Here is a 19,010-nt window from a genome sequence, read left to right as displayed (position 1 = left end):
TGGCTCCAAAATCACCATGCCACAAGGTTCTTTGCCTCCACCAGGTCAAGCACACCCGGGACAGTCCTTATTTGGTCATGCATTCTCCTGCGAAACACCAAGCAGGCTTCTGCATGCTTTGTGTGTGCCTCCAGGATGTGGGCTGGACTGTCTAGTTCGAATACACATCCTGTGTGCCAGAGAGTCTGGTGTGCTGGGAATGACTGGGACCACATGGACCGTGATTGGTCCACGTCTGGTGTGCTTCTATGTTAGCACATCTCCCATTGGGTCCTCTTCGTTTTAGCGTGAAGGATATTCTGGATAAGAGAAGGCTCTAAACACCCATACCAGGTCGATCTCAACTCTCACTGAACCTCTCACTGAACCTAGGATAGGATCCAAGCATCCAGAAACTAAGAAGCAGAGTCGAGGAACCGCTGGTGACCCGCTGGAAGGTTTGGCACCCTGAGCACGCTGTTGTCCCGGAGGACCCCTCTGCCTCTGATCGAACTTAGAGGGTCTGCAAAGGCGCTTCAACCTATTTGAATAGTGGGAACAACAATTAACGGCACCTCCACCTTAACCTGCAGGCGAGCCTTCTCAGCAGTGTTACTGGGCCAACCAGTGAACTGACCAGCTTGCGCAAGACCTTTACTCTGGAACCGCCGTCGTCTCGAGTTGACACTTGAGACTGGAGATCGTAAGCACTGGGTCCAAGGCACTCTCCCGCTGAGTTTCGTACACCTAGGCGCCCTAGGTCTGGAATTAGGATAGTACGCCTGAACCCGAGTGCACACAGTCACTGTGTCGCCCAACCGTGGTGACAAATTTCGAGGGTGCGCTGCTGCTGTGCCCCCCTTTGCCCTGAGACGTGCTGCAGTGAAATCGAGTAGATCATGTCACCAGGAGAGGAGAAATTGTCACTGTCCTGCCACATAATCATTCCTGGAACTCAGCTGCTGAAAGCCACAGAGCCGCACAATTGCAGGATTTGAACCTGCAACCGAAGTGGACTTGACTGGCGAAGTTTGTTCTGAAGGGCAGCTTGGGTCGGTGAGTACTTGCAACCCTTACCAGTGGCCCCTGGCGCATCCATCAATATTTACGCACACATGTCCCCTGGGGGCCACTCACCTCTATCGAGGTAGCCTGTACTGCCATCTTATTCCCAACTCTTGGAACCTGTTCTGCCCTATTGGGGAGACCCTCCACGAATAGTGGGAACCTATTAACTGCCTCACCTGCCTTCCTGAGCTGCAATCGCCCCTGCAAGAGACCCTGTTTTTTCCCCAACCACACGTCGTGTGCATCTGCATCCAAAAGTACATTTGAGCATAAGGCTCCACTCTTCTTAAGGATTGGACTGCCTCTCAGATAGGGTTGATAAGTGAAGGACTGCCTAAAGTATATTCGTACTGTTTGCTTCCTTCCCCTTACAGGTTGTGGACCCTTACTGTGTGCCATTCCTTTAGGTCAATTGTAACTGTATATACGTTTTATAGTAGTGTTGTGTGTGTTTGTATTACTGCTGATCTTTGCTTGTGTTTGATTTAAAAAGGCCTTTAATAAATGTATATGTATTTTTGATATACACCTGACTGGGTCATTTGTAGTGTCTATGCTGTGTGTGCTCATTGTGGGCTTTTGATCACCCGCAACCCTCCTGAGATCTAGTCTTGACCGCCGCCAATGCTACCTTGATTGGTCTGATTTGTCCAGAAGGTTACCCTGTTCCAAGAAACTAGGCTGGTCTTCTGAACCTCTGCCCAACGGGTCAGAGTTCAGAAATCCATCTTAACAGTGTGGTTAACCTAATTTGTGTTGGGCGGCGGCAGCCGTTCTGTTGGGAGTCGTTCACATGTGTCTGGAACTGGACATCGTTCTAGCATTCTTTGCGTTTTCAGCGTACACTTTTGTCAGTTTGAGTTGTTGGGTTCTAGTGGTGTTAGGTGCACTTTAGGTGCATCTCTGCCGAGGGAAGGGGTATGAAAAGTGATGGTTGACCAAGTTTGATGTTGATATCCGGTTGTTGTTCAGATGTTAGGCTGGTCCTCGGTTGGAGTGACCCGCTTTTAGGCCCACAAGTCAGGACTGTGGGCCTCATTATGCGTCTGGTGGTAACCCTGCCGGTGGTACCGGCAGGTTGCCGCCGGACTCGTACAATGTTACCGGCGCATGTCTGCCCGGTGCCACCCGGAGTTTACAAGTCCGGCAGCCCAGGAAGTCAGGCGCCGGTAAAATGTAGGTTCCCATTCCCATAGAGTCCCATAAAACTCTATGGGAGTGAGGACTTGGAAGCACTGGCATCATTGTTAACGGGGCCAGCGCTTCCGTGAAGGGTCTGCCTACCGTGGCTGCTGTGCCTGGCAGGTTCAGACCTATCAAGCACAGCGGCCACGGCAGGCAAACACATAGTTTGCAGGTCCAGAAACAAGGGTGACAGTGAGCTTACCAGCACCCTTGTTTCTAGACCGGCAGACTTGTAATTAACCTGTGTCTTCTGTTGGTGTGATGTTGTCCCGTTAATTCCATGTGGATGACGGTGATGAGGTGTGGTTGAGAGGGAGTTTCTCTCCATAATCAGAGTAATGGAGCAATTGGATTGGAGACTTGTCAAATTTGAGGAAGGTCCTTTTCTGTTGCTCTGGTCTATTCCCTTCTTGTTCTGGTATAGAGAGGGAGAACCGTTGTGTCTTAACTTCTTTCCTGTCCCTGTGCTGTGAGCTTGTGTGCTTTGGAATGCCTGCCTCTGGAATGTTGAGTTGAGTGTTCAGTGTCAGTTAGAAGAGAGCTGCTTGACCGAGAGGTTGCTGGTGGATGGCTCGGTCTTACCTTTTACCTGATGTGCACATCTTATTACTGAACCTGGAACCTAAGTAAAGAAGTCTCTTACCTCACCTAGGGCCCTGGTCCTGTTAACAATAACCTCCTTGAAAGGTCTGGAGAGCCTAGGTATCTGAAGACTACCAGTCCCAAACCAGAAAAAAGTGCAAGTCTTCCACCCACCGGCCTGCAGTCGTGGTCAGGACTTTTGGGTTTGCCCAGCAGGTTTCGCTGCCCATGGCCTAGGCCGAAACCCCTGCGGTCACTGAAAAGATGTCTATCTGTTCCCAGCAGAATGAGCCTGGGGAATGAAATCAGACGACTTGCGGCTGGAGGTCTTTTTTTATCCGCATGTTTATATGCCTGAAAAACATTATGGACTTTGTCCTCTAGGGAGTCCCCAAAATGGATTCTTTCAAAAGGAATCTTCAAAGCTGTAAATGTTTGGATCCCTTCTGTCTTCATATCTCTTGTATGAATATGGCATCTGGCTGGGATGCCACCCCACATTGTCATGGCTGTTCCCCCAAACACTATAAGATAAGTCAGACAGAGGCTCCACTTGCTTCTTCATGTTTATCAGTATAGGAGCACAACTGGATGCTTTGTCCGTTGAAGCCAAAGCCACCCAGAACAGTTTTTTGGCTGTGAGGACCCACAGATATTGACCCTTAGGAACATATATGCGCACCCAAGTACACTTTCTTAAGGCTCTAGCCTTCGGGTATACTGAGTCCTGGACCGCCATGCCTTTAGCCACCATAGATGATCTCCCCCACAAGACTGGCCAGTGCGTCATCAATCTCTATTGTCTGTGAGAAAGCATGCCGTGCCATTCAGTCGGTAGAACTTAGCCATGAAGCAAATATTCTCTGGATCTTTCGATTCCTTCAGGATCTTGTTTTTTATTTTAGAAATCAACGGAAGACCCATTTTAAGAGTATGTTCATACTTTGCACGTCTCTCACCTGGTGACTCAGTTGGGTCATCACTTTCTGTAGCAGTTGTGGTCTTGCCTTTTTGTTTATCCCGAAGTTTCTGAGAGTGGAGAAAAGGACGACCCTCCTCCTCCGCCACAGTGTATCCTGAGACTCAGGCAGAAGTACACAAAAGGCAGAACCGAAGGGCAGCACCCCGAAGGCAGGGAGGGAAAAAGCCAATCTGGTGTAAATAACCCTGGTATAGATCCACAGCAGTTGTTGTAAGGGTCCAGTTGAGAAGGCAGCAAGCATGCAAGTAACAGATAACCAACAGAAGGTAAGTAAGAAGCAGCAGAAAGAGGAAGGAGGAAACAGAACTGAGCAGGGAGGTGGCAGAGAACAGGCTTCAAATAACAAGGGATAGCAAAGGAAAGTACTAGCGTCTCAACCGAGAAGAGAGAACTCCGGAGGGTTGAAATGCGGCGAACAAGTCCTGTTGCAGGAAAAATAAGCCGCCATGCGGACCCGATGTTGGAAACAACTAAACCGGCACCCCAAGCTGCGGAAGGGACGTCACGGCAAGTGAGATGCCCTTCTCCATCTGTGGGACTGTGGCCATTGCGTCGCTGCCACAATACTGCCTGGTTTTGGGATTGGCAGATCCTACCTGAAAGGAGGCTCAGAAAACCCCACGCTATCCCAGATATCGGCTAGTACAGTCTCAACCTCCTCTCTATCCAAATGTTTCTTTTGGCCAGGGGACGCGGTATCCAATATTGGAGATGAGGAAGATTAAGAGGAGCTCGAAGGTAGCTCTTCCTCTTTCCCTCAATCACTTGGATAGCCTACTTCATCATTTTCATGACTTACTTCTGAGAGGGAGAATTTCAGCTCCAATTACTTTTTGGTTGCCTTCTTTCTACTTTACTTTTTCTCTGGGCTAGAAGATTCCTCAGGCACCTTCAAGGGTTTACTTTTTTCCTTGTGTTTCTCCATACTTGACAAGCAATATGTAGATAGGTACTGATGGTGAGTCTGCGCCCGCACGTGATGGTTGTGGCCTTGCGGGTCCCTGGGCTGTCTCTCGTTCAGTGTGTCTTGCAGGAGCATCCTTTGAATGCTGCTTTGTGACGGGCTGCATGGAGAACAGCAGCCGGCAGTTGCTCAGGGACTTGTGAGGCCAATGGTGTGGCTCCCATGTTGGGAGCATACTTACTCTGAAATAAATTAACGTACCTGTTGCTGCCCCGCATAGTGGGACACGCACGCAGCATACTGGCAACAAACCCTCTATTGAAACGCTGCGCACAAAAGATACACTATTATACAGAAGAACGCAGGAGACATTAAAACCGGGCTGCGCCGCCCTACATCCTTTCATACATGCACTTCCTAAGGGGAGCCATGCAACCTACGCAGGTGCTTGTCTGTGTGCCCTCCGAATCATGGTAGCACTGTCTGCAAACCATAAGTGGCTACAACCAGGCTTGGGTGAAACCAGGAAAACTACAAGGGCGGGAGCGACAACCTGGTGCCTCGGCAAGCAGTCACGGAGCCCTTTCATGCATCACTGAACAGACCTACCCTCACCCTGTTAAAGCACTTCTCCTTACCTTTGAGACCATGATCCTGGCCCTCCATCAGTACCACTCAATCCGCAGGGGAACCGAGAGGGGCATAATGGCCAAATAAGTAACGCTGAACTGCACCCCAGGCAATCCAGGAGCCACACCATCCTGGTCAATCTCTGCTACCCTCTAGAGGAGACCCAGGAGGCAGGCCATGTTGCTCTCCCACCACCAGAAAGATGTTGGTTCCTGGCCAAAGGACAGTGCAATTTTTAACTGAGGGATTGGAAGTAAGCAGGTGTCATACCTCTCCAGGAAAGAAATGTGTTCCTGTGGTGGAGACACTGCTTCAAAGAGTAAGTACTGTGACGAGGAAGAGGGATGTGGAGTTAATGGACTATTTGTAGCAGAAAGAATTCCACAGTTCAGTGTGACGTTTTAAGCACTTTAACGCAATAGCACTATCTTCAAAAGATGAAAAGAATGAGGACAAGATTGCTTGAGCTGGGGAACAGACTCATATACTCCTCACTGAGCGAGGAGGCTTGCTGGATAAGCTGACCACTCCTCTTTACAGGGCGACCTTTTAGGCCCCACGGAGACTACTTTGAAATGAAGTCTAATTGTGGGTATACGAAGGTTAAGGATTAAATCTAATTTGTGGCCTCGACTCTGTGTTTGATAATGAGTTCTTTCCTAACAAGTTTTATTTGCTTTGGATATGCTGCAGGGACACAGAGAATCCACTACATACGTCGGAGGCAGTGGCACTACCCAAACGCCCACATAGAAAGAGCGTATGGCAAAAAGGAAAAACCTGGCACGCAACTGATTTACACAATGTTTAATTGACAGTCAATACATTGTCATATGCACTTAGAAATCAATCTTACAAAATCAGATGTGCCCATGAAGCCTTGAGGCCAGGCGGGAAGCGTAGTGAACCTGAACGTCTACCATAAAACACGAAATGCTTATTGGAAAAGACAGGAGTGGCTCAAGAGGGAGATTTGCTTGAATGTTTGCAAGTATGTGGGAAATAGAAAGTGAAGTCCTGGCATACTAGCACGAAACAGTTAAAATGTCTTAACATCACTTTCATTTTCTACTGGGGGAAAATCTCGATTCAAATGCAGAGAAAATAAAAACGGTCGGATGTAAATCCACTTCGACACATAGTAGCAAGAGATATTATATTGCACAAAGCAGCCCTGTTTCTTGGCCCGGGCGGTGCGTGCAATGGCCTGGGGCGCAGAGCTAAATAGCTCAGGAGCAGGACGAAGTAAGGGGCCCACCCAGAAAGCGGACTCTGATCTTGCCGGACAAATGATTAAGCAGCCTGCTGTGCCAGAGGGTGTTCTTGAGATGTTCGTCTGGCTGCTCTCGGACTTGTGGATGACTGCGATGCGTTTGGAACATGCAAAGGAATGTATATTCCAAACACAGCCTGTGAGATGCTCTGGAGTCACACACCCTGTATGGCTCATTCTTTGTTTCAACAGCCTTTCACGTGGGGCAATTTATAAGTGATGTTTCATTTAACAAGCCATTGTTTTTACACAGTATGTGCTTAACATTTCAGTGTTCAGAACTGAACTTGGGGCATTTTTTTCACCAGGCCAGCACAAGTTAGATGACCAAATCTATGCATTCTTCAAAGAGAATTAAAATGCCACACAGAAAAGGTTTTAAACTACTTTATTTTCATGTCTATTTGACACACCAAAGGTTTTTTTTTTTTATATTACTTTTGAATTACATATGGCGCATCCCTGGGAAGGTTAACGTTCATATTCTTGCTTAAGTATTCTAGTGGCTGCTTTGGGACATGAACTAAATGCATCCGCTCAGCATCAAAGGTCTTTTAAAAGCCAACCACTACCTAGCGTGCACACCAGATGTCAACTCAATGTCACTTGGCACCTTGATTAGGAAAGTAGAGTTAATTGTGTGTCACCATGCAGACAGTAGTCCATGGCAAATCAATGCAGTGATATTTGTGCAGCAATGTTTTGTGCGCTGCACAAGCCACCACCCTGTTGGTTAATGCTGTCTATGTGGCGCTCCGTATGTAGAAGAACATTTGCCTGTTTTTGTCTGATGTGTTTAATGTCCATACAATAGCATACTGGAACGTTTTGTGTATGTGGCTCAGACGAGCATGCCATGCTGTGTCCACACTTAAACACATAAAACAAAGAAGTTGCCTCAAATTGTACACCCACTAGGCCAAACGCCCGTTCTACACTGCCACACCATTAGTTTCACTAGCTGCAGGCCAGCACTAATAAGATATACTAATGCCAGCTCTGTTAAAGCATGGACATGCTTGTTTTTGGAGAAATAACCACTGAGGCCTGCGTAATAGTTAGGAGGTAGTAGCAGAGGAACTGTGGACCCGATTACCATGCATTAGAAGCCGGTTTTGTTTAAAATGCTTCATCAACTTATTATTGGTAAGGCTTAAGTCTGTAAGAGGTACAATCCTTTATGTGTAGCCTTTCTGTGCATTGTCTATTGGGTCTCATCTACCCTGTCCTGTCTATAGATCTAATTCCCAAAAGATGTTTCTGTATTGGGGTTGGACATGCTCACACTGAGATCTTATCTAAAATTCTTCAGAAACGACAAGAAAAAGAGCCCTTTGTCACGTTGTGAAGCGACAGGCCCTGTGTTCTCCCACATCGTTATTTGGGTGGTTCCATGTTTGGGCCACATGTTGAAAAGGAAGTGACGCTGGGATAGGGAGTGGGCGGGACGAGGGTCCTATTCAGTTCATGTGTGTACATGATTAAAGAAGGTTCCATACCGCACCTCGCCTGCGCCGCATTATTTATGGATGTGAGTGAATGGTGGGTGAAGCCGTGACAGAAGGAGCGTGGTCTGCTCCCGCCGGTTGACATTGCGGTTGACATTGGTGACGAGGCTCAAACGACTGCACGCCACATCCAGCGCCGGCCAGGAGTTTGTGCTGGCTTGGAGAAGCGATGCACATGAGTGAGAAGGCGGGTTGTGCCCCCCCCTGAAGTGCAGACCCGTAGGGCGTTGTCAGACACGATACACGTGCCTGCGCACCTCCGCATCACAGGCTCTCAGGCACGGCGGCAAGACCATCAGGAATAACCTCTCCAAGGCAGAGCACATGGCTTACTTCGATGCAGACAGAAAGACTGAGGTCATTGTCAACGCCAGCCTAGTTGGCCTCGGCACCATTCTAACACAAAGGGACCCTGTGACCCCAGACAGCAAGTTCATTGTGGCCTATGCAAGCCGCAGTCTCACGGCCACGGAACAGGCTTACTCACAGGCAGAGAAAGAGAGCCGTGCGGTGGCGTGGGCCTGTGAGTACTTTCACCTTTTTCTGTATGGGAAGGCGTTCACAGTCATCACCGACCACCAGGCCCTGTTAACGATATTTGTCGACCCCAAGGCAAGAATGCCCCCCAGAATAGCCAGGTGGGGGTTGCGGCTACAGGATTACAAATCTGATATCGTGCATCGCCCGGGGAAAGAACACAATCCGGCCGACTACCTGTCTCGGCACCCCACGGGCTCCCCACGGGTCAGCCGTCCAACGCTGACGCATGCATCAACTATGTCATTCACCACCTGCAACCACTAACAGTAGCGTGGGCCACCCTGAGGAAGGAGTCGGAAAAGTGACTCACTGCATTCATACCGGCAGAACAGCCCACACCAAACACCAAGCCAGAATCGGTAAAGGAAGACATCAAGTCCCTGGAGCTGGTGAAAGACGAACTGACTGTGGTGGACGATCGTCCTGAAGGGCTGCAAAGTCGTTATTCCATCCTCGCGGTGAGAACAGTCATGCTGGTGCACGAAGGCCACCGGGGGGGTGGTTTCCATGAAGTGCCTTCTGCATCAAAAGGGTGTGGTTGCCCAAATTGGATGCCCTATTGGAGGAGATGGTTAGCAGATGCAACACCTGCACGCTGGTGGCTCTGCCGTCACACTCCAACCCACTACAGATGTCCCCTCTCCCAGAAGGCGTCTGGGAAGAAGTGGTCGTAGACTTCTTCAGACCACTACGAATGGGAGGTATGTGTTGGTGCTAATTGACTAACACTTGTTTCCCAGACGCCCAACTTGACTCTACTACGGCAACGTGCGTCATCCCAGCACTAGACAGCATGTTGTCGACCTATGGAATACCGAAGATAATGAAGTCGGACAACGGGCCACCGTTCATGAGCCAGGACTTTGCACGCTACATGGGGTTCCAACATCGCAACATAACCCTGCGATGGCCCCAAGCCAACGGCGTTGTGGAACTGTTTATGGCCAATATCAAACAGACTCTGCAAACAGCTAACCTTGTCAATAAACCGTTTGAACAGGTGCTAAATCAACTCCTCCGGGAATAGCGACACACGCCACACAGCACCACTGGGATCAGCCTGTCTGACCTTATGTTTTCGTAGCGTCATGAACGAGACTACCTGAAGCCCCTGCGCTGCCTCACATCACACCTCAAGAGCAACTGGTCAAAGCTTGAGATCAAGAACAGAAAGAAAGAATGGAAGAGAGAGCAGGCGCACAGCGAGGGGCAACGGAATGTGACATTGAACCAGGAGACCAAGTGGTGGTACGCCAACCAAAAATGAGAAAGGAAAACCCACCCTTGCGCATGAACGGCTGGTAGTAACCAGCAGAAAGGGCACTATGTTAAGGGCAGTGGAGAACACCACCACTCAATAGTAATTTAGCATTTATATAGCGCTACGGACCCTCAGGTATCTGAGCAGTGTGTGGTGCTCATTTATCGACCTCGGAAGGATGAAAGGCTGAGTTGGCCCTGCCGGGATTCGAACCTGCATCAGCAGGCTCTGCACGGATGTCAAAGAAAGCGCTCTACTGGCTGTGCTACCACCATAAAAGTGTGCCCAGTATGGACAGTTTTAAACTGCATTCAGGCAAGGCAGGTGACAGCAAAAACCATTTACTTGGACAGGAACAGCTGTGATTTCACATTAGAATTCTTCTATAAAGTACTTGCATTACAATGTAATGAAACAAGTTTTTATTCATATTGAGGAGAGGTGTTGTCGCACTACACAGAGGTGTAGTTTGGGAGAGACGTGTGCCAGTTTAGGGGGGCGCATTATCGCCCTGGGCACCACTGTCCTGGCACAAAGTAAGGCTTGATAGTCAATGTGCTGCGCTATATTCCACGGGTTGAAAAGGTCGGTAGAAGCACGGAGCTACAAGATCCCTGCGACTAGCGTACAGGCACGGCTCAATGCCCACGGAAACACGAGAAGCGCGTCTAAATTCGGTCACAGTTAATTGTACTTCTACGGCAAACGGCAACTTAAGACTTTCCAACTTGCGCTATCCATGTTCATACCACAAAGCAGTTATTAAGATTACTTTTAGATGTGTAATTTCTGTAACGCACCAAACTATGGTAAACAGTCAATGGTAGAATTCAACGAGATCTCCGGTGGAGGCGGGGCCGTAGTGAAGTCAGCACGTACCATCCCCTGGCGGCTGCGCGATTTATTTCTGACTCGTCAACTTCTGGGACTTTCCATGATAGAACATTCCGTAATGATATACAGCCGTCGCGTGAAAGGGCGGAGGCGGTCGGGCACAATTCCCCTCTTATGCAATAGCCCCGTTTCTACGCAAGGGCTTATTGAGGTTGCGCAGAGCTTAATATTGTTTTAAGGACTAGTGCGTCTGTATGAAGCCACAGCATATTTCGGCCAATGCTAATCATTTAAATAGAAAGTGATGGATCCCCGTTGGGGTTATGCTTATGCTCAACGCGCAAACTCGTGCCAGCAACTTCCTACTCTGTAATGTCCCCCCCTCGCCCACTCCCACCATCAACATCTGAATAGGACTGTTGTATGCAGGCTGGAAGTGGAGAAAAAACGAACTAGTGGTACTCTGCATACAAAAAAGAGGGAGTGGGATGGTCAGACAGATGGCCAAAAGGGGGGAGAAGAGGTGGGGGTGGGAGGGCTGACCCAGATAACAAACTTTGGCTCAAATAGATGGATTTTAACGTCTACAGTGATGTCTTATACTTCGGCTCAAATGGATTTCAAGGTCTACAGTAGTAATGTCTTATAAAGTTTACTTACAAAAAACAAATAGCATAATAAAGCCACATAACAACCAGTGGCGTCGATAGGGGGGCCTGGGGTGGCCCGGCCCCTCCCCTCTGAAACCGGGCCATTTCCCTTGTGCTCCACCCTACCCAAGGCGAGCAGTCACCGTGTTCCCTGTTCGTGGAGTTATTTGTGACACTCAGTAAGGCATATGTCTGCATATCACACAGCAAATATTCTCCTTTTGTTTCAACACTAGCAGTGATCCTGGTATGCATTCTGGCATCGGCACGAATATGAGCACGAGCCACTTCTCAGGTGTTCCTGCCCAGCTTCTGCACAGTGACCTCCATAGTGTGCAGAGCAGCTTGCAGCCCCTCCCATAAGAATGCAGGCACAAAACTGCTAATAATGGGTCATTAGTCACTGAATGGTTTCATGCCTGCATTCTGAGGGGAGGTGCAGTGGGGTGTGGGTAGTTAGTGTGCACAAAAGCCTTGCTGCAGGAGTGCTTGTGACATCACACATTACCTTTCATAGGTGGCCCTCACTTTTGTCTGTGGCCCCCCTACTTTTGTCTTTGGCCCCCTCTGTGCCCCTCCTAAAAGTGATTGCTGGCGACGCCACTGATGACAACATGTAAAACAGTGGTGAAAATGGAAAAACTATGAAGGGGGATCCCACAGGGGTGGTGGCGGAGTTTGGAGGAGGGGACAGAGTTCAGCGAGGGCAGAGCCTGTTGAACTCTGCTCAAAGGAAATGTTCAAAATAATAGTTAAAAAATGGGGGATATCTGTAATACTGCTTCTTTCCTAACTTCCCATTATACATCAGTTCCGATTTAGATCACTTCCATGGCAGTGCTGCACCGAAAATACTGTTGGTAATGCAGTGGTGTTTATTACATTAAAGGATCCATAAACAGCTCTAGAGTGGAAGAATAGCAGTGTAGCTCAGCAGGTTGAGTGACCGTTGCTGAGAGGTTATATATTAAAAATGGGTTGCCGCTAATCGTATTAATTTTTTCAATTGCCTATAAAACAATAAGTGCTATAAAATGTGTTTGCCAGGGCATGGGTTGGTCGCTTTTGTATTTTCAGGGCTGGAGTATTTCTGCCCCTCCAGTGAAAATCTAAAGTTGGCATCCATGAACCCACAGTTTAATTTCCTAATAACTGCTGTTAGCAGAACAGACGCATTTGTGATTAAGCAGTTTGACAAGCATATTATGTTAACCCCTCCTTCAGCACTGCACGCAGTGCTTCGAGTGGGCCGGGGCCTGCCAGGGCCGGGGCAGTCTCCAGAAAGTGGGGCTATGCCGGGGCCCTGCTGGGGCCCCCAGTCCCACACAACATTGGCGGGACGCATTATCCCGCCACGGCCGCAGCCACGACGGGAGATGCGCCCGCCATTGTCAGGCAAGCTGACAGAGGTGCCAGCCAGCCACAGTGACGCTGAGGCTGGCTGGCACTTCTGTCAGTCAGTGTACCTTCCTCTGATGACCCCTAATCGGGGTCATCAGAGGAAGTTACTGTCCCTTTGTTTGCCTTCCCCAGGTCACTGACCCTTGTGGGCTCTGTGATCTAATATGCAGATCAGATCACGGAGCCCGTGGGTTCGCAGAGGGTGAAAGACGCCTCGGGCTCTGTGATCTATCTGCTCTGAGCAGAGATCACTGAACCCGAGCCGCCTTTCTCCGTTGGCAAAGCTTTATAAAAGATGCCTTGAATTGTGCACATTTCAAGCCAGCTTTTATAAACGTAGCAATTCAACGCATCTTTTATAAAGCTTTGTCGACGGACAAAGCCACCTTGGATTTTGTCCGTCCTCAACGCTTTATAAAAGATGCCTTGAATTGTTTACGTGTCAAGCCATCTTTTAGAAACATGTTACAAATGTCTGTTTTATAAAAGGTGGCTTGAAAAATACACAAACCATAGTAAGAAAAGCACACACGTGTGCGTAACTTACTATGGTTTGTGGACTTTTCAAGTCACCTTTTATAAACATAGAAATATGTAACATTGCTACATTTATAAAAGATGGCTTGAAAAGTACACAAACCATAGTAGTACGCATACAAACATATAAATGCTCACATACATTTATATATTTGTTTGCGCACCTTACTAAGATTTGTGTACTTATAGGCCACGCCCACAATGAAAGCCACGCCCCCAAACGAGGCCCCATCAATTTTTTACCCCATTTAAAGCACTGACTGCTCGCCTTTCATAAACACCAGAATGACACAGCTGACCTAATTTCCCAGCCCTGTTGGGCTTTCGGGGTAAGACTGGAATGTGAATTCCAAGCCCTTCTGGCCCTCAACAAACAGATAGTACCAGTGGGAACACCACGCCCCCTCCGAACCCCCCAGCAATGAGGGAGCTGGTGCAGGTCCCAGAGCTACAGGTGAGCATCAAAGGACGCTTTGTCTCCAGCTCACCATCATGCAAACTTAAAATATCAGACCAAAAAACTTTTTCCCTGTCCCTCTGTTCACTAATTGACAGTCAATTAGTGAACCTACGGACATTGAGAAAGGTTTTTTTGGTGCTCCTTCGCCCCTATCCTCGAGGGACGGGGCAAACCGAAAAATCTCTCAAGGAGCTTTGGGTGGGTTGTTGGCCAGGGTTGAGGCAGAGGCAAGCCGGATCCCGAGATGCGGCTAGAGATCTGATGTCGGATCTCGGATCCAGCGAGAGCCGGCCCATTGGCCAGCGCTGCATGTAAATCCTTATAGCAACATGTTTAGCCAAAATAATATCATTGTGGCTTTAATTTTCAAATCCTTAATGGTAAGGTTCGAGTCCCAAAATGCAAGATAATGCCAGCCTGAAAAATCTAGTTAACCCTGCTGTACTTTGTGATTTAAAACATGTAATAAAACAAGTTGTGCAATAAATAAGATATACTGATTCTTTGTCACAAACTTCCAGCACGTTATGGTGTTGAAAACATGACTTAAAAAGCAGCTTTATTTTGTTGCATGTCAAGATTGTAGTCATCGTGGATATAAACAAATCTTTAAATGGGTGCTTGTGTTGTTAATTTTTTCAGATTTGCAAGGTAACTAGAGCTTTGTGAGCTCTAAATGTTTCACCATGCATATGAAAGGCTGTGCCACCGATAAAATTGCAACCTGAGCACCTTAACGACCTGCGTGTGTCTGCCGAGCTGTGACATGAGAAACTGGCAGTGCTTGCATGTCTGCCCTCAGTCGATTCTATATTTGGCTCGGAAGAAAAAGGGACGTTTCTTGAACCTTTTAAATAACAGTACTCTTTGTAAAAATTTAAAGAAATAGTGGTACTGCGTACCAATTATTTATATCACACTACCATCTCTGGTTGTATATTGGGGGCGGGAAGGGAGTTCTCCAAACCTACAATGTTTTAAGTATTGGTAATGAGTAAGTACCACACAAAACAAAAATAAAGCAGGTGTGTACGTCAAGGTGTAAGAAGATAGCTCAGAGGATTGAGTTTCCATTGAGACCTGTAGGTAGGTCTCCTGTACCATCCCAGCACGATGCCAGTCAAACATGCTCTGGTTCCACTAATTTAACTCAAGGTGCTAATAATGCTACAGAAATCTGTTGCGCTAACATCACATGTTGTGTGTTAAGCGCTTCGTAAAAACAGCAAGCTGGTGGCCATTCTCTCTCCTCAGCAGACTCCCTCCTATGGAATAGCCTCCCCCCTTCCTCTTGAGCCGGATCTCCGGAAGCTCCTCTTCACCTCCTCCTTCCCTTCCTCTCTCCTGTTAAATCCCACAGTTGCTGAGATTGGTGACCAGGGCACTTACGTGCCCTCCCGGCTTCTGGCCTTCCTCACACGATCGCCTACAGCCCCCGTGCCCCACCCCCAGCACTTTGCTGTGGCACCCACTGGCCTTTGTCACTAGAGGCATGCACTTTATTTGCAGCTGACCACGCCACCTAGTCACTTACAGCTAGCTCTTGATACACTGAAAACTACCCTCTCTCCACCCTCCTCCTTCATATCTCTCTCCCTGTACGCACGTTCCGAATGCTCACAAGGCCTAGTAGGTCTGCCTCTATCTTTCACTGTTGTATTTGTTCTTCAGTGTCCCCTCCATGTTCCCCTGTGGGCGCTTTGAAACACAATCCCCTCCATGCTGCCCTGTGGGCGCTTTGAAACACAATTTACTTCATGTTTAAGTGGCTTACAAATGCACAATAAATAAATAAATAATCTACCATTCAAGCAGCTGTTTGTGGATTAAGGTATGAGCCACACGGAAACGTGCATTTTACTTAGTTCCAATCTGGGTCGCACGGAAACGTGCATTTTACTTAGTTCCAATCCCAATCAGATAACTCACTGGGTAATAATGTCTCGACTACGGAGATCTACATGCAGGTCGTAAATTCGAATTTCAGTTAAAACGAGGGTAACCGACACAGTTCATGGCATAGAAATCTCAGTTTGCAGGTAACAAGTTGCACTTTTACTTATGCAGATTGTACTGCCGCTGGCATTACGTGCATGTCAAAAGTTCGGGTCCGGACATGGAAGCCCTGTAGTGAACTCTTGGGCAGAAATCCACATCCTAGAACACTACGAATCAATGCATCAAGCGTAACCTGGAGAATTGATGGTTGCATCCCAGCACGAAATCTGAACAAGCTGGAGAGAAATCTGAGTTCAATGTATAAGTTGCATGAATATGGGGGAATGGTATAAGCTACGTTGAGAAGACATATAGCCACCTCTTCCATTTGCAAACCCCTCAATTATGAAGCGGATTTTAAAAACGAACACGCACCATATACTGTATATCTCAATTTTAATACACTTTAGATATGAAAGTAGCAAACCACGACAATGCTTGCTTTCACACAGGTCAACTTTTCAAAGCTGTAAATGGCGGTCATTTCTAATAAACGATATCACGCCTCAATTTTCTGTTACAAAGGAAGAGAACATTTAATATTTAGGTTGGGTGAGTGACTGAAAAAAAGTTGCATAAGTTTATAACGTTCTATGAAAAAAAACTCAGTCCCATACAACGCACGCGAAGTTCCCTACTGTAAGGTATTGAAAGAGTTGTGATCAAAATGAATTCTGATACGCCCCCTTTCTAAGCAGTACCTGTCCTGTACGTTGCTCCGTACGTGCACACCTGAGAGGTTCGTGCCCGCGCGCTGTCCGCTGATGGTGTGGGAGGCAGATTCTAGTAAGCCTTGTCTAAAGAAGGTTCTAGAGCCTGCAATACACATAACACTATTCTACACCGCCCAACCGGTTAGAAGCACCCGCCTCGCTGCCCAATCAGGGTCCGCTCCCGTTCTGCTAATCATGGTGGTCACCGCCCACCGCTGGATATGCCAGTGGCGGTTCGCTCTCTGTCTTACACTGCGTGCTGGCGTTTGGCGGTGGGGGGAGGCGTGTAGTCCCGAGTCACCCCCTCCCCCCTTCGCTTCTGGATCTTTCTGTATCTTGACGCAGCCACTAATTTTACTCATTGAAGCGTGGTTCTATTTTAGATACACAAGTTTAAATCAGACTGACTGGAGAATGTCTAGGGGGGAAAGGTGTAGTATACACAGACTGCAAGTGTGCCTAACTTTTCGTTCGGTTGTTTGTTGTTTGCCCCTTTCCCACTTAGAATGTGATTGGACTATTTTTTTATATTTGAGAGAACACGACTTTTGCTTCGTAATAACCGCTCCCACCGTCAAAAGTGTCAATCAACCAGAATGACGGAGCGAGTGTTATTTTCTTCTTACAGTTTATTTTCATTTGTAACCTCCCCTCTATGACAGCCTACATTTGAAAATGAAAAACCCTAAGATGTATGACCCGCCCTTGAGCCACACAAGACTCCGCCCAAATGCATAAGGCTCGGCCCACATGCCCTGCCCACTAGTCAAAAGGTAAATTATATGTATGATCGGCTACGTGCACAGCACTGCATCAAGTGAAACTGCCCCCTTGCCATTTTTGCAGTTCCCTTTTGCATTTGGAAACCTTACACTAAAGATAAAGGCATTTTTGCTAACGTGCAGGCAAGAGTCTTCTCAGCTGCAGGCAAAGGCATACCTGCCTAACCTCCGGAATTTTTTCGGAGACTCCGAAATTTCAAGCATTTCTCCGGGTCTCCGGAAAAGTTCCTTGAATCTCAGGAATTTTGAGATTCTTTCCGGTCCCGTCATATTCTCCACCTGATTGGCTGCCGCGGTAGCCAATCAGGTGGAGAATATGACGGGACCCGGCGCGAAATGTTCGTGCCCACTGCCTGCACCACTATAATAATAGTGCTTTCAAGCCATATCATTGGATTGAAAGCACTATTATTACGGCGGTGGTGCCACGTTCATTTTGCTTACCATAGCACTGAAAATAATTAATTCAATGCTATAGTAAGCAAAATGAAGTCGGAGCAGCAGCCGAAATAATGCTGCTTTCAATCCATGTCATTGGATTGAAACAGCATTATTTCTGCTGCGGCGCCGCCTTCATTTTGCTTACTATACAGCATTAAATGAATGATTTTCAGTGCTATTTTAATCAAAATGAAGGCGGCGGCAGCGCTGCCGAAATAATGCTGCGTTCAATGCAATGACATGGATGGAAAGCACTATTGCGCCGCCTTCATTTTGCTTAAAATAGCACTGAAAATCATTCATTCAATGTTATAGTAAGCACACCGAGGGCGCCACCACAGCAATAATAGTGATTTCAATCCAATGACATTTTGCTTACTATAGCATTGAATTAATTATTTTCAATACTATAGTAAGCAAACTGAAGGCTACAACAACCAAGTTTACCTTTTTGACGGGTGGGCGGGGCGTATGGGCGGAGCCGTGTGGAAATGGGCGGAGTCTTAAATCTCAGGAATTTTGATTTTCAAATGTAGGCAGGTATGGGCAAAGGGCCCCCAAACATCATTTTGAAATGTGCACCCACACACCATTCCATTCGGACTGCCTTCCAGCCTCTTTAAGTTGATTCTGGGAATATACCCATGGTTTCGACGTTACATAGCTTTCAACGTTTTGTCGTCCCATGGTGGGTGAAAACACACGATTTTGCTTTTGGCGGGTGAAAGCCCATTCATTTATATGGAAGGGTAGAGAAATTGGCGGGTGAGAGACCTGCTTTCAGGGCGGGTGACACCGGCCAAAAGCGTGTGAGTTGAGAGGTATGGCGTTATAATTACAAGACTACGAGTCCCAGAATGCAAAGTTAAAAAAGGCCTGGACTCTCTTACCCCGCATGTTTGGCATGTGCGCGATGTTGCGTAGTTAATACGCGGTATTGCGCATGCGCGGCCCACAAAGAGGCTCGCGCATGCGCGTTCTGAATAAAGACGGTCCCGGCTGGCAGTTCGCGCCAGAGACCATAGCAGCAACACGTCTCTGGCGTGTCTCTCTGTATGAGTGCTGGATGCGTGTGTGTGCGCCAGCGTGTGGGGCCTGACATCGCCCCACAATACCACACGCAAGACCATAACAGCACTGAACATGAAAAATGTGCGAGCAAGATCGGATTGGGGCATAAAATTGTCTCGGGCACCAATGAAAAAGTGGCCCACAGTTGCAAATGTAATTAATTCCTTTTGTGATGGACTGTTTGATTAGTACCCAAGGGGGAGTTTTGGGA

At 47.7% G+C, this 19,010-nt stretch overlaps 1 protein-coding gene across 1 annotated transcript in view; it reads right to left on the bottom strand.

Annotated features, from left to right (window-relative positions):
* The window catches only part of LOC138528983 (heat shock cognate 71 kDa protein-like), an 819,952-nt gene extending 803,322 nt beyond the window's left edge, over positions 1–16,630 (bottom strand). Inside the window, exon 1 of the mRNA XM_069640807.1 lies at positions 16,494–16,630. The gene's annotated coding sequence lies outside the window, so the exon portion shown is untranslated. The remainder of the gene's footprint in view (positions 1–16,493) is intronic.
* Between the last annotated feature and the right edge of the window lie 2,380 nt (positions 16,631–19,010).

This window comes from Ambystoma mexicanum, chromosome 1q, assembly GCF_040938575.1.
Source record: "Ambystoma mexicanum isolate Mex_15411 chromosome 1q, UKY_AmexF1_1, whole genome shotgun sequence".
Taxonomy (NCBI): domain Eukaryota; kingdom Metazoa; phylum Chordata; class Amphibia; order Caudata; family Ambystomatidae; genus Ambystoma; species Ambystoma mexicanum.
This window is presented reverse-complemented; position numbering and strand designations above follow the sequence as displayed.